At 52.4% G+C, this 15,074-nt stretch overlaps 1 long non-coding RNA gene across 2 annotated transcripts; it reads left to right on the forward strand.

Moving 5' to 3' along the window:
- Nucleotides 1-1,172: 1,172 nt before the first annotated feature.
- LOC119239418 (uncharacterized) lies at nucleotides 1,173-14,857 on the forward strand. 2 transcript variants are annotated; one of them, XR_008550846.1, is made up of 5 exons: nucleotides 1,173-1,260; nucleotides 6,641-6,762; nucleotides 12,152-12,240; nucleotides 12,327-12,558; nucleotides 14,480-14,857. It is a non-coding gene; the product is annotated as an uncharacterized LOC119239418 (long non-coding RNA). The 2 variants fall into 2 exon arrangements; XR_008550845.1 differs by lacking the exon at nucleotides 1,173-1,260 and adding an exon at nucleotides 2,685-2,743.
- The last annotated feature ends 217 nt before the right edge of the window (nucleotides 14,858-15,074 follow it).

A 15,074-nucleotide genomic window follows, 5' to 3' on the forward strand; every position in this document is an offset into this window, starting at 1 on the left:
GCCGCAGCTGCGGACGCTCCCGGAGCAGCGGAGCCTCCTCACCGCACCTGAGGGCGAGCCCGTCAGCTTCGAGGGCGGGGGAGCCTCAGGGGGCGGGTGGGGACGAGGCCCGTGGGGGAGCCCTCGGCGGGGAGGGGCCCGGAGCGGCCCGCGGGTCGCTGGTCTCCCTGGCCCGGCCGTGCCCACCGGCAAAAGGCTGACCCGAGCGCAGGGGCCGCCGGGTGCGGCGGGGACGGCAGTGAGTACCCCTGGGGCTGGGCGGGTCCCCCCAAGAGCTGAGGGTCTCAGACCTCAGGCGGTCGTGGGGTGTGGCTTGTGCTGAGACCGCAGCCGGGAGAGGCCCCCGAGCCCCCACGCCCCTCATGGGACGGCATGGTGCGCCCCGACTGAGCAGTGGTTCACCCTGGGAGGGGCGGGGTGTGGGGGGCCGTCCAGAGGTCCTGGGGGTGGAGCGTGCATAGGAACTGCCTGAGCGCAGGGGCCGCCGGCAGCGGCGGTGAGGAGACCTGGAGCGGCGGGGACGGCAGTGAGTACCCCGGGCCGGGCGGTCCCCCCAAGAGCTGAGCGTCTCAGACCTCAGTGCGCGCACAGCAGGGGGTGGGGGTGGGGTGTGGCTGGCGCTGAGCCCGACGCCCCCGCACGGGACCGCGGAGGCCGCCCAGACGGAGTGGGGCTGTGGGGGGCAGTCGGGAGCGACCATGGGGTCCTGCACACGGGCTCCTCGTTCCGCCCTCGGGGCGCCTGTCTGGAAGGAGCGGGTCTCCGCGGCGTCTGTCGTGAGGTCGTGCTCGGAGCGCGCTCAGCTGTGCGGGCCACGGCCGCGGGGTGCCGAGGCCAAGAGAAACCAGGGGGGACTGTCCGGAGACAGCAAATGGCGGGTGGGGGAGGGTCAGGGAAGATTGCTTCCTTTCGGGGTTTGCACCGAACACCTTTGTGGCAACCTGCAGCTGGGAAAACTGGGGGCCTTTGGGAGTGTGGGCTTTGCGTCGGCCGCCTGGGGGTGGGCACGTGGGGGCAGGGGTGGGCACGTGGGGGCAGGGGTGGGCACGTGGGGGCAGGGGTGGGCACGTGGGGGAAGGGGGACACCTGGGGGAAGGGGGACACCTGGGGGAAGGGGGACACCTGGGGGAAGGGGTGGGCACCTGGGGGAAGGCGAGGCCGGCTTACACGGCACACCTGACCTGGGGGGCTGAGAACATAAAGGCTGCGGTAGAGCAAGGAGCGAAGAGGAAGAACCAGAGCAACCCCGCTGGAAATAAGGTACCGGGAATGGGGGTAGAGGGTGCGGGGCGGCGGGGTGGGGGGGCGGTGTGAAGGGTCCAGGGGGTTTCTGGCGCCCCCTACCGACGGTTCTGAAAGTTTTCGCTTTTGCGCCTAAGCAGCCGGGTGGGCGGGGCCTGGCTCACCTGAGGCTGTGCCCGGGGCTTGTCAGCTCTGCCGGGGGCAGGTGCGGGCTTTTCCCCGTCAGGCCCAGGGGTTGTGGGAGTCTCGGGGAGGAAGGGGGGCTATTTGCATTTTCTGGCAGGGGGCGCGGTCACCGGCTGCCTCTGGCTGGAGGGGGTGTCCTCCCTGACAGTGACCTGGCCCCTCCACCCAGGGCGTCCTCGGGGTACAATCTGCCCCTGGGGGTGGGAGGGTGAGCGGAGGGTGCAGGTGTCCCTCTCCCCCGCGGCGAGTGTGGCCAGGGCCAGGGGGTGCTAAGAGGGTTCGGGGAGTCCTGGGGGTGCAGCAGCTGGAGATCCTGGGGGGCCGGGAGGGGTGCAAGCGCCCCTGCTCTGCTTGGAGCCCCCCTGGCATCTCAGGGTCACGGGCCGGGCGGGGCCTTGCGGGTCGCGGCCTCTGCGGAGGGCGGGCGGGCAGAGAGGCCCTGGCCTGGGGGGCACCGGGTCGGGACGGCAGCCGCTGCCCGCGTGGGGGGAGCTGGGGATCAGGAGCCCCCGCACCGTCCCTGGCTCCTCCTCTCCATCGTGACCCCAAGACAGTGCAGGTCGTGCTCAGCTCAGTTTTAGTCCTGCTTTGTTTTATTTTTTTTCCAGTTTTATTTACTTATGAATACTAGAGCTGGGGGACAGGCCAGAGATGAGGGGGTGACAGGATTCACCAGAGACAGAGCGGGGAGCAGAACAGGTGCACTGACTGACATCGGCTGCTGAGGGGTGCAGTGGGGAGACAGGAGAGGTCTTGGGGGCCCTGTGGGTCACTTTCCTGGCTGGGGCTCGAACTCGTGCTGCGGGGGCTGCGGGTGGCTTCACAGCGCGGTGCTTCACCCCTGCGCCCCCAGGGAGGCCTCTCGTCGTGCTTTGATGTCAGCTTCGGGTGAGGGGATTTTTAAGAATGATTAAAAAACAAATCTTTCCCAGAAATGCCAGCAGCCTGGCCTGCCGTGTTCCTGCCCGGCGGACAACGCGGGGGCACAGTGTTGGGGGAGGGGGAGGCCTCTGTCCACACCTCACCGTTTATTCGCGAACTGTCCCGCCCCCGCCTGCGGCCGGGTGGGCGTGGCCTCCGGGAGCCCCTGCGCGCCCCGCCCGAGCACCTGCCGCACCTGCGCCGCCACCGCGCGTGCGCGCTCTCCCAGGCCGGGCCCCTGGCCCCGCTGGCCCTCAACTTGCGGTGAGGTTCCGGCTGGAGTGAGCCTGGTCCTTCGGGCCCGGCCCCCAGCTCAGGTGAGCCTGGTCCTCCAGGATCCCCGCGGGGGCGCCTCTGCGCTTGTCCTGGGCAGCCGGCGGCGGGGAGCGGACAGGTGAGGCCAGGGAGGGAAGCACGAGGGCTCGGGGCGGCCCCGGCGCGGGCTGCATGTGGAGAACTGGGCTTTGGGGTGCCTTGTGGGGCCTGCAGGACACAGGGGTCCGGGTCCCTCCTGCGCTGGCCCCGCCGCTTCCCGAGGCGTTTGCTCCCGACTGCGACCCGCGAGGGCGCCCCGGCGGGTCCTGGGCCTCCCCCCCCCCCCCCGCGGGCTGCGCGTTTCTATCCCCGCGGGTCTCAGTGCAGCTCGGGGAACGGCTTTTCCACTCTCCCGGGCCCCCCCCCCCGCCCGCCCCGGGTCCAGCAGGCGGAGGCCGAGCCGCGTCCAGTGTCCCGGGTGCAGCTGTGCCCAGCGGGCAGCGAGGGCCGGGGCTCCGCGTTCCTCGCGGGGTCTGGGGCGCTGCCCCGGCCGGGCCCATGTCTGAGCCCTCGTGCTGCCGGGCAGCCGATGTGGCCGTTCAGAGCCTGGAAGGGGCTTTCACACCTGGAAACTGCCTCAGGAGGCACCTTGAGACTCTCCCTGGAGTAGAATCCAGGCTCTCCTGAGCCGCGAGTGACCAGGAGCCACGCGGCCGCCGCACCCTGGGTGCTCGTCTCTGGTTTTCTAACATGCGTTATCAGCCGACTCGTGCAGTGCGAGCAGGGCCCTCTCTGCGTCACTGAAGGGCCCACCCGAGAAACAGCGGGTGCAGCCGGGCCCTGTCACCAACGGGGTGTGCCAAGTTCTTCATGGGGGGTCATCGGAGACACGGGAAGCGCCCTTTCCTGAGCTCTGGAGATCTTTCTCTATGACACCGGGTGCCAAGAAGATTCCTACCTCAGGGGCTGCATCAGCCACAGTGACTCATTCACCTGGGAACTGGGCAGTTTGTGGATAATCCACTTTGCCTCTTAACCGTTGTAGTGTGTCAAACTTGTGTTACCTCCTTCCTGGCTGACGCTGGCCCTGCTGCTCATGCCGTCTGACAAGGTCCGGGTATGGGGGAAATTCCAGAAAAGTCAGGAGGCTCCATAGCTGGCTCCTGCTGGATCCTACCCGTTTGTTTATGACTGATTCCCCTGGATGTGACCATTGTCATGGCAATTGTTAAAGTATGCGTTCAAGAATAAGCCAACAACAATGTTGTGACTGACTGAGCTGATAACCATGGTAGCACAAAGAGTGCATTTGGAAATAATCAATGTTACAACAACTGATATGTCACGGATTAGCTGTTCTGGGAACCAAAAGCTATAATCATCCCTGGTAAAATATTTATAGTTCTTTGAAGCAACAGTCAGCAATCTTATAGAGAAAGGAGTTTTCCCTTGATCTTAGTTAGGTATGGAAACTAGGCTGACGAGATAAGTATGGGAGTAATAGGTGGAAAAACTCTTTAATAGATTAGGAGAATTCCTCCCTTAATTGAGAGCTTGGGTTTAGGGAAAAGTCAGTGCAGCTTGCCCGGCATTGACGTCCTCCAGGCCCTTGGTTCCTTAATATTGAATCAATAGTTTATTAAAACAATATTAGATGATGATTTCTATATGAAAGCCTTCTGTTTTTGCTTTGATCCTATGGTTACATGTTAATCTTAAGTTTATAGGTTAGTTAGAAAAAAATCCCTTTGTTTTCCTTTCCCTCCCCCCCATAACTTCCATCCTTTGATCCCCGGAGCCCTTAGTTAATCGTTCACAGTGGTAAATATAGAGATGTTGTCAGTCACATAAGTTTTTGTTTTGCTAGCTTTGATATTAATAAGATGATTGTTTGGTTGTTCAAGATAAATGACTATTCTAAGGACACTTTGTTTAGCACTTGTGCCTTCTTCACTACAAAGAATGATAAATGTCATGACCTCTGCAGGAGCTCAAATAGACCCCTGGCTGTCCTTGAGAAAGACCTGATGATTGTTACCTTTCTGCTTTAATGCATATGCTTATGTCCTCCCAGGGCTTGCTTGTATTGTAGAAATAAAGACCCCTGAGACCCTCATCAGGACATACTTGCACCTCAACCGAGTGTCTGTCTCCTCATTCCCTCTTCCCCTCATCCCTCCATTTCGCCAGCGCCATCTTGTCCTTAGGGGACCCTGCCCCGGTTGGAGCTGGACTCCGGCACCTTGCAGTCCCCTTTTATGAGAAGTTGGGCTCCTCGAGGAAGGAGAAAGAAATTGCATTTACTGAGCACCTGCTGGAGGTGACTGAAGCCAGTGATCATTAATGACACTATAGAGATGTTACTCCTACTCTGTGGTGGAGAACCCTAATGTTGGCATGTTTACGGCCCCTTGACCTGGCTCTGTTATTCCTAGAGGTGTTTTTCTTTCCTCTTTACTTCTTTGGAGTCTTAGCACCCAAATAATTGATGATGCTTCTGCCTTCGTAGGGATGGCAAGCCTGCCCGGGTCAGTGCACGGCTGTAATTCCACAAAAGTGGAATGCTTTTTGTTGCTGCCACCATCTTTCTTGTTGACCATGGAATCTCCACTACCATCATCAGGATCTGAGCTTTAGGAGGAGACAGAAAATGACAGGATGCCATTGGCGGGACCCTGGGGATGGCTATAAATGTGGGACGAGTTGATTTGGAACACAGGAATTTCATTCTACATTGTCCTATTTTTTTGTGGTTTGTTTTTTGGTAAAGTCAATGAACTAGGCAGCGGGGGGAGGGGGGAGGTCTTCAGTTATTTCAAATCTAGTTTGCTGAAATGTCATGGCTCCATTTGTCATTTGGCCTTTTTCCTTCCATAGGTATGTACAGCTTTCAGAACTCTTGTATTGGAAAGCGCGAAGGCTCTGGACTGTCAATGAGTGTCCTGTTGTCTCTCTTTTTTAATGAAAGCAAGATAAAGCTTTGAGTTAAGCAGAATATATTTCTAAATTTAATAATAAAAAAAAAGGCAAAATGTGTTTGTTTGGATTTATGAATGATCAGGAGCCTAGGTTCGGGCCAGAAACCCAAACTGCCTCAGTAATATCAATGAGGTGACCTTGACATTCACTCCAGGTGAGTCTGCTCTGCCCAAGCCTGCCTGACTGGCAGGAAGGCCATAGTATCACCCTTAAAGTAGTTTTTCTATGACCACAATAGAATGATTCACTTTGAAAATAATTTGACTGGTTCCTTTACCCCTGCCAAGGATCGGGGATATAAGTGCAGCAGTGAGTTTTCATGAGCTAGGGTCAACTGGTTCTGATCCTCAGAGAGAGCTGTGTACATTCTAGGAAATTTCAACCGTAGATGAAAATAAAATGAACTATGGCCAATGATGATCTTTCATCCACAGAGAAACACTTTTCTGAGTTAGCTGACTCTCTTTCGGGTGATTTCCATTATTTTGAATTGTGACCTAGAACACCTGTGTATAAGCACAGTTCGTATCCATGAAGAGAATCACAGAATCACAACATGAACTCCCATGAACTGGGGAAGAAACATACCATCACATGTCATCATCTTCCTCTCTGAGTTCCCACCAATAGGTGACCTTTACAATAACGATTCCTGGGCCTCCCCTGGTGGAGCAGCGGTTGAGCCCTGGGCTGCAAAGCTGCCCACGCAGCCTCTCCAGAGCTAGTTCGATCCCCGGCCCCCGGCGAGGGTCCCACATGGCACGACAGACCTGTCGCCCGCTGACCCATCAGCAGTGTATTTCGTCAGTCTGCTTGTTCTGTTCCCCACCCTGGTGCTGGTGAATTCTTTCACCCTCCCGCGCTTCTGATTGTACCCAGTCAGTGCTTGTGTAAATAAATAAATAAATAAATCTTAACAAAAATAACGATTCCCCATGCTGTTCACGACACGGTCTCACATAATGGTGTATTTGGAAATGTAGCATGAAAACATGATTTTTATTTTGTCTGGTATGTGAAATATTAATCAGTCCTCTTCGATTCATTTTCTATGGAGACTCTTTGAACAAGATGTGGGCAAGATGATCTCCAGGATTGGCTTCAGCTAGAGCCTGCTGCTGTCACTGCTGTATCGTGTTCCACTGGACGCCAAGTCCATTCTTGTCCACTGCACACTAGGTGAGTTCATTCCTGTTTTCTATCCATGCTGGAATAACACTATCTCGAGAATTTTGTATTCCACTTTCTTGACTGAACATGGTCACATTTGATAAGTCTGAGAGGTAGAGTGGATTGTTTCCTGGGGTTTTCATTGAGATGGTTTCCAATCATTTCTTCCTGTAAATCAAGAGCCAGGGGACATTTTCATGAATCAAGATATCTTTTAAATATTTATATATGCACAGAAGAACTGGGATGCAGGGCAGAGCGGGGTGTGTGTGTGTACGCACAGGGCTTGGTGGGGGGTAGGTGGATGGTGAGAGGATCCATCAGAGACAGAGTGGGCGGCAGAACAGGTCCACTGACTGAAATCCACTGCTGAGGGGAGCAGCGGGGAGGCAGGAGGGTCTGCTGCACCATGTGGCTAGCTCCTTGGCCAGGGATTGCATTCAGGACAGAGTGGCTGCAGAGAGCTTCATAGTGCTGAGACTATATACCCCTTGCACCACCAGGAAGGCCCCTCATTTGTGCTCTTTGGGTAGATCCCTAGGAGCGGAATTGCCAGGTCATGTGGAAGATCCATTTTCAGTCTTTTCAGGAACGCGCATGCTTCTTTCCATAGGGTCCAGACTAGTCTAGTTCACACTCCCACCAACAGTGTAACAGGGTCCTTTCCTCCACATCCTCGCCAGCACTTGCGTGTGTACGTGTGTGTGTGTGTGTGTGTTTTAACTATGGGCCATTCTCACAGTTGTGAGGTGAGGTCATGTCTCATTATGGTTTGGTTTGCATTTCCCTGATGATAAATGATAGCATTTTTTTATGTGCCTATTGGCCATCTGTTTGTCTTCTTTGGAGAAGTGACTCTTTAGCTAATTTTCCCATTTTTGATTCGGTTGTTTTCATTTTGTTGAGTTGCATAAGTCCTTTGTAGGTCTTTGATATTAATTCCTTATCAGGTATAGGGTGTGCAAGTATTTTCTCCCATTCAGACCGTGTCTCTTTGTTTGGGTTACTGTCTTTTTTGCCATATGGAAATTTTTAGTTTGATATAGTATCCACTGTTTACTTTCTCCTTTACATGTTTCTGAGATTTATGTTAGGGAGCATTTTGCATAGGTTTTTCTCTATATATTTGATGTTTTCAGGTCTTATATCTGAGTCTTTTATCCATTTTAGTTGATTTTCATGTGTGATGTGAGATCATGGTCTAGTTTCATTATTTTACACGTGGCAGTCAATTTTCCAGGATCCTTTATTGAAGAGGCTTTCCTTGTTCCAGTGTATGGACTTTGCTCCTGTCTTATATATGAATTGTCCCAAAACATGTGGTTTTATTTCTGGGCTCTCAATTCTGTTCCATTAATCTGTGTGTCTGTCTTTGTTCCATTACCATGCTGCTTTAACTACTCTGGCTTTACAGTATAATTGGAAATCAGGAGTGAGATACTTTCATTTCCCCCCTTTAATATCTAGAAAGCTTTGGCTCTTTGAGGTCTTTTGTGTTTTCTTATAAACTTCAGTAATCTTTATTCTGTTTCTTTGAAGAACGCCATTGGGATATTTATTGGGATTGCATCGAATGTCTAAATTGCTTTAGGTTGGATGGCCATTTTGACAGCATTGATTCCTCCAACCCATGAGCTGGGTATATTTTTCTATTTACTTAATGGAAGGAGGATGGCAACAGATGATCTAGGGTGTGTGGGCCAGGCTGAATTTCAGTCTCTGTCCTTGGAGTAATGGATAGCGACATAATCCTTGTTGTTAACGTTCACAGGGTTTACAGGGTGACACTAAGAGTTTCTTGTGTTTTTTTTTTAAATAATTAAGAATGTCTGACTCCTTGCCCCCCCCCACCAAAAAATCTCTTTCCCTCATATGAATTACCTCTGCGTTCTGGCAGGAATTTTCACATTATGCATAGGAATATAATAAAAATGAACATAAAATTCTGCCTGACAAGCATAAAACAAAATGAAATCTTTGGGAATAAAATTTATTTAATAAATAAGATTAATTAAATGTTGGGAAGAACAGTTAATAGTTTAATGGAAAGTATATTTTTTATATATATATAGTATATTTTCTTCTTCTGGATAACATGTAAAGCATGCTGATCATCGCTTTTATTATTAAAGAATGTTGAATATTTCATCTGGCCATGGTTTTACCCTGATCTCCTGACGAGGGCTTGGGGTTCATTTCCCGGGAGGTGTGCATAACGCATCACATTAAATCTGGAAGAAGGTACTGCTCAGTTTCCCCTTTATATCCAAAAGGGGTGACGTGGCCACCGTGGATTTTGCAAGTGGAACTTGTAATCCTTCGGCCCTTGCTCCTGTGAGTCTACGTCCCTAGGCGTCCCCACACAATCACTTTTTATTCCTTTCCACATGAATTTTGGGGGTGGGGTCTCTCTTCCTTCAAATATGTCACTGGAATTTTGATGGGGATTATTCCGATCCTTTAGATAACTCTGCATAATGTCGACAGCTTAATATTAGGGATTGCAGTCCTGGCTAGTGTGTCCAGTTCTATTGGGCCGAGTGACTGTGTCATGAAAGAGTGTTAACTGTTGTCTCATTCTTTGTCTACGTGGGTGGCTATGATCATGCGGTTTTCACCCTCGATTCTGCTACTCTGGAGTCTTGCATTGAGAGTTTTTCATGTATTGGGTCTCCCTTTTAATTCCAGCACGTTCTCCCAGTTGTTCATGCGGTAAAGTTGTTAAAGGTCCTTTTCTATTCAGTGTGCATCGTTTATTCAGGACTCTGCACCCATGTTCATGATGGTGCAGTTGAAATGCTCCTCATTAGTCCTATCTTTTTTTTTTAAGCGTTATTTATTTATGCACACAAGAACTGGGGTACAGGCCAGAGGCGTGGGGGTGCTGAGAGGATTCACCAGAGACAGAGTGGGGAACAGAACGGGCAGACCGACTGAAATACACTGCTGAAGGGAGCAGTGGGCAAGACAGGAGAGGTGTGCTGGGTCACCTCCTTGGCCAGGGATTGAGCTTGTTAGGGACCTTCTCGTGGCCTACACGCGCACACACGCACATTGTCATGTTGCTGATACATATTGAATCCGACATGTGAAGACATTGAGACGTCGGTCAGGAATGACAGAACGGTTGGAAAAGAAGTGCGGGTGTTTACACCGTGCGCATGGGGAGGCAGGCTGTGTGTGTGCCCAGGGACGCATTTCGTGGTGTTACTGGCCTGGGCGGCACTTGCTTATTTTTCGGCCCAGCGGCGATTACTCCTGAAACGGGGCTGTTTGTCGGAGGCGCCTGCCGGGACAGCGGCGCCCGCAATTCCATGTCGCGATCCTCAGGAGACGCTGCCGGCCGCGCCCGCTCAGGCCTTTCAAGAAACATTCCGAGGGGACGGGGACTCGGGCCTGGCGGCCTCCAGCGGACTCGGGGCGAGCGCGGCGGGGGCGGGTGGACTGGGGGCGGAGGCGCAGCCCCCCCGGGAGCGACCCAGCCCGCCCTTCACCGGCGACCGGGACGGCCGAGCGCGGACCCCGGGGCGCCCTCCGTGGAGCTGCCCCGCCGCGGCCGCCGAGGAGTTGCCCCTTCTCGCCCTCGCCAGGAGGCAGCGCCCGAGCCCCAGAGGAGGGGGAGTGTGAGGAGCCCAAGTCCATGGCGACACCACGCGTTCCTGCCTTCCCATCGCGGCCCTGCAGCAGTTCCTGCGCCCCGAGTCTTCAGGGCCTCGCCCACTTCCCCAAGGCCCCTCAACGCCACCCTCAGGACGCGCCTCCGGACGGCACCCTGGCCGCGCACGGGCTTGTGGGAAATGTAGTCTCTGGGGCCACGCGCTTCCGCCTGAGGCGCCGGGGCTCCGCTTCCGGGCTCTGCGCAGGCGCGGCCCCGCCCCCTCGGCCTCAGCCATCACTGTTGATGACAGGGGCGTGCACCACCCCCAGTCTCTGCAGCTTGGCCGGACCCCAACCCCTAACCACCACACCACGGAAGAGACTCCGGGATGTCAGAGTCTGGGCCACACCTTGTTGCACCATGATTTGCAAAGAGAAACATGATATGTGGGGCCAAGAGCCTTCATTTTTCTCATAATGTATTTGGGTGATAGCTGCTCTTTTTTTTAAAGATTTCTTGTGTATGCATACGAGAGCTGGGGCACAGGCCAGAGATGCGGGGCGGGGGCGGGGGCGGGGGAGTGGTGAGAGGATTCACCAGAGACAGAGTGGGGAGCAGAACAGGCAGATTGACTGAAGGACACTGCTGAGGGGAGCAGCGGGCGAGTCAGGAGAGGTCTTCTGCGCCATGAGGGATGCTCCCTGGCCAGCTGGGCATCGAACTCTGCAGCAGCCTGTGGGTTGCTTCACAGTGTGGTGCTTAACCCCCTGCGCCACCAGGCAGGCCCCATAACAGTTGCTTTTTAATGTTTGCAATAGGATCCATTTCAGGATCTCCAGGTAAATGATGTTTTAGTCATGCTTTATTTTATTTTATTTTATTTTTTTACAGATTTATTTACTTATGAACACAAGAGCTGGGCTGCAGGGCAGAGGTGCGGGGGTGGGGGTAAGGGGATTCACCAGAGAAAGAGTGGGGGACAGAACAGGTAGACTGACTGAAATCCACTGCTGAGGTGAGCAGCGGGGAGACAGGAGAGGTCTGCGGCGCCCTGGGGGTCACCTTTCTGGCTGGGGATGGGATGTTGGCACCAGATGACGTGTAGAGTCCCTTCGTGGTTGCCAAAATGTTGTAGGTTGTTGAGTGCGTGCGGGTCCTGGGGCTCACTCTGGGGAAGGTGTCCCCAGAGCTCCCGTTTCAGCGGCACACGGTGACTTCCCCAGGCATGTTTCTCCATGAGACAGCGACATTAGTTCTATTTGAAGAGCAGGTTTATTAGGGAAAAGGAAAGGGACAGGTTTTGCTGAGAGAGGCCCACATGGTTGCAGGCGGGCGGCCTTGACAGGTCACGGCAGGCAGGAGGCTGTTGCCCTGCAGAGGGAGAGAGAGTTGGTGAAAAGAGGCTCCTGCATAGTCACAGGTGGGCAGTGGGAGCACTGCCCCGAGCCTGTGCAGAGACTGCCCCGATTCAGTCCTTTCCTCTTTGGGAGGGGTCGCTCCTCCCTGGAGTGGCTGCTTGTGGCTGATGTTGGGTAACAGGCAACACTACAGAAGGACCAGAGATTCCAGGGTGGGCCCAATCTCCATATCTTTCCCCGCAGGCCTGTGCGCCACTCCCTAGAGCATCTCAGCCTGCTTGGGTCTCCTGCCTAGTGACAAGGCACTGGTGCTTAAGGGTCATGACCTCCACAGCTGGGTTAATGGTCATGTGATTCTCCTTGACCCCCACCTCCTTGTGTGAGTCAGGTTTTAGGCTTGTGAGGCCTCCTTCCCCGTCTTTCCATTCTTGTCCTCCATCAGATGGAACTCGTGCGGATGGCTTCGTAGTGCTGTGCTTAACCCCTGCGCCATCCTGGAGGCCCCAAACCTTGCTTTTATATCAGCTTCAGGTAAGGGGATTTTTAACCATGATTTAAAATAAAAAATCTTTCCCAGAAATTTAAGCAACCTTGTTTGCTGTTTTAATGACTTGCAGATATTTTAGGGTCTGGCTGCGGTGGACACTGTCGGTGAAAGGCTGGGAGTCCCGGAGCCTGCAACAGACCCGCCTGTCCTCCTGCCCTAGCCCGCCTGCCCCAGCCCACTGTGACCTGCTCATTAGCTGGAATTATGTTGGCACAAGGCCTGGGGGTGGACTACAAGCTTCAGGGAGTGTCTGATGGACTTTCTCTGGCCAGGAGCCTGACTTGTGCGCCCCAGATGACCAGGTGAGCTCTTGGAAGTCTCCTGCTTCTCTACCCCCTGCTTGCTTTAAGGTGCAAATGTGCCCCTGCCGAGGCGATGGGGTGCCCTGTCGCCCAATGGCTCAGGGCTCGGACTTTGGAAAAAAGATCACCTCTGGGCCTGCGGGATAAATAAAGACAAAATTCTTCCATAACCTCTTACGGTCTAAAAATCAAAAGGTAGAATGTCCTAACTCTAAATGCAAATAAAGTGAGTTGTGTGAAGAATTGTATTTAGGGCCTCCCTGGTGGCGCAGGCGGTCAAGGGTCGCACTGTGAAGCTGTCCACAGCCTCTGCACCCCAGTTCGATCCGTTCGGCCGGTGAGAATCCCACATGGCGAGCAGCCCTCTCCTGTCTTGCCCACTGCCGCCCTCAGCAGTGTATTTCAGTCAGTCTGCCTGTTCTGCTCCCCGCTCTGTCTCTGGTGAATCCTCTCACGCTCCTGCGCATCTGGTCTGTACCCCGGTTCTTGTATAAAAATAAAATAAATCTTTAAAAAGTGAATTGTATTTAAAACAGGGCCTCCCCTGGTGGCGCAGGCGGTTCAGCGCTGCTCTGTGAAGCTGTCCGCAGCCTCTGCAGAGCTGGTTCAATCCCGGCTGACCGGAGAGGGTCCCGCATGGCCGCAGACCTCTCCTGTCATGCCCGCTGTTCCCCTCAGCAGTGTATTTCAGTAGATCTGCCTGTTCTGTTCCCCACTCTGTCTCTGATGAATCCTCTCATCCCCCACATCTCTGGCCTATGCCACAGTTCCTGTGTGCATAAAATAAATAAATCTTTTTAAAAAAAAGTTATTTATGCGTACAAGAACTGGGGTATAAGCCAGAGAAGGGGGGAGGTTGTGAGAGGATTCACCAGAGACAGAGTGGGGAACAGAACAGGCAGATCGACTGAAATACACTGCTGAGGGGAACAGTGGGCATGACAGGAGAGGTCTGCTGTGCCATGTGGGTCAGCTTCCTGGACAGGGATCGAACTCGTGCTGCAGTGGCTGGTGATAGCTTTATAGTGCAGCGTCTTAACCCCTTGCACCCGCAGGGAGGCCCCTCTGTTCTATTCTTTTTTCCCCCTTTTTGTAAAGGCAATGAACTAGTCACAGGGAGGAGCTTTCAGTTATATAAAATTTTGTTTTATGAAATAGCATGGCCCCATTCATTATTTTGTCCTGCTCCTCCTATAGGTGTAGACAACTCTCTTGTATTTGGAAGCTGGAAGGGCCTAGACTTTGAAGTAATGCCTGGTTTTCACTTTATTTTTAATTGAAGCTATATACAGCTGTGGATTAAACCGAATAAATTTCTAAATTTAAAAATGAAGGAAAGGGGCAAAAGTTGTTTATTTGGGTTTAAAAGCTAGCCGGAGCACAGGTTCAGGCTAGAAATCCAAACCTCCTCACTGAAAAAAAAAAATGAGGTGACCTTGACATTGACTCCCAACGCTGCTGCTCTGCCCTCACCCGCGTGGCTAGCGGGAGGCCATGTGTCGTCTTAAAATGTTTTTCTGTAACCACATGGAATTCTTAAGACTTTTTAAAAACTACTTTTCCCCTGCCAAGGAGCAAGGAGGTAGCTTTACCAATGGAGTTTCCATCAGCTTCTGTTACTGGTCCTGATAATGATAGGGAGTTGTGTATATTACAGAAAATGTGAAGAGTAGAATAAAATAGGATGAACAGTATCAAAAAGTACTCTGATGACTTAGCACGTTTCCTTCCTAGTTTTCCCCCCAATATTTGCAATTTGAAATAGAATGCCTGTGTAGAAGGTGGGTAGTAGCTTGAGAATTATAAAATGAGCTTCCACTAAATAAGTCAAGGAATGTAAGTGACATCATATCATGATCTTCCTCCATAAGGAAGCCCCTATATGGCTGTCACTAATTTTTTTCTTTGCTCTTCACTACAGGTCCCGGCATGTATCACTGCATGTATCATTACAACGTGATTTTAATTTTGTCTGGTATTTAATATTTAAATAAATTAACTCATGTTCTGTTTCTGTCTTGAATGTCACTCAAGAGTATGAAGGCCAGACTAGTCCACATTTTGGATGCAGCTTGAGGGTTTTATTTGCACTGCTGTATAATATTCCACTCGGTGTACAGTTGTTGTTTACACTGTCTTCTACTCTCACATAAGGGTTAAGGAGAGGATGCTTACATCCATCGCTAAAATTTTATATTCTACTTCATCATTTAACACTGCAATGTAAGTGCTCACCACAGCATTAAAAGCTACTAAGTGTCACTGTATGTATCCAGTGTTTATATTTAATTTTGTATATTTTGGGGGTTTTTATTTAGATAGTTTCAAATCATTTTACTGTAAATAAAGTGTCGGTGAACATTTTTACACATAAAGATTTTTATCTGAATTTGAAAACATTTCCTTAGGTCATTTCCAAAAATAAAATTACTATTTCCATTAAAAATTCAAGTATTTTAAAGTCAAAGTTCCCTGCAGAGGGGTTGTGGACTTACTTCTCAGGAATGGTGAGGACA

The sequence above is a fragment of the Talpa occidentalis genome, unplaced genomic scaffold, assembly GCF_014898055.3.
Source record: "Talpa occidentalis isolate TD23 unplaced genomic scaffold, MPIMG_talOcc4v2.1 talOcc4.11, whole genome shotgun sequence".
NCBI classification, from domain to species: Eukaryota; Metazoa; Chordata; class Mammalia; order Eulipotyphla; family Talpidae; genus Talpa; species Talpa occidentalis.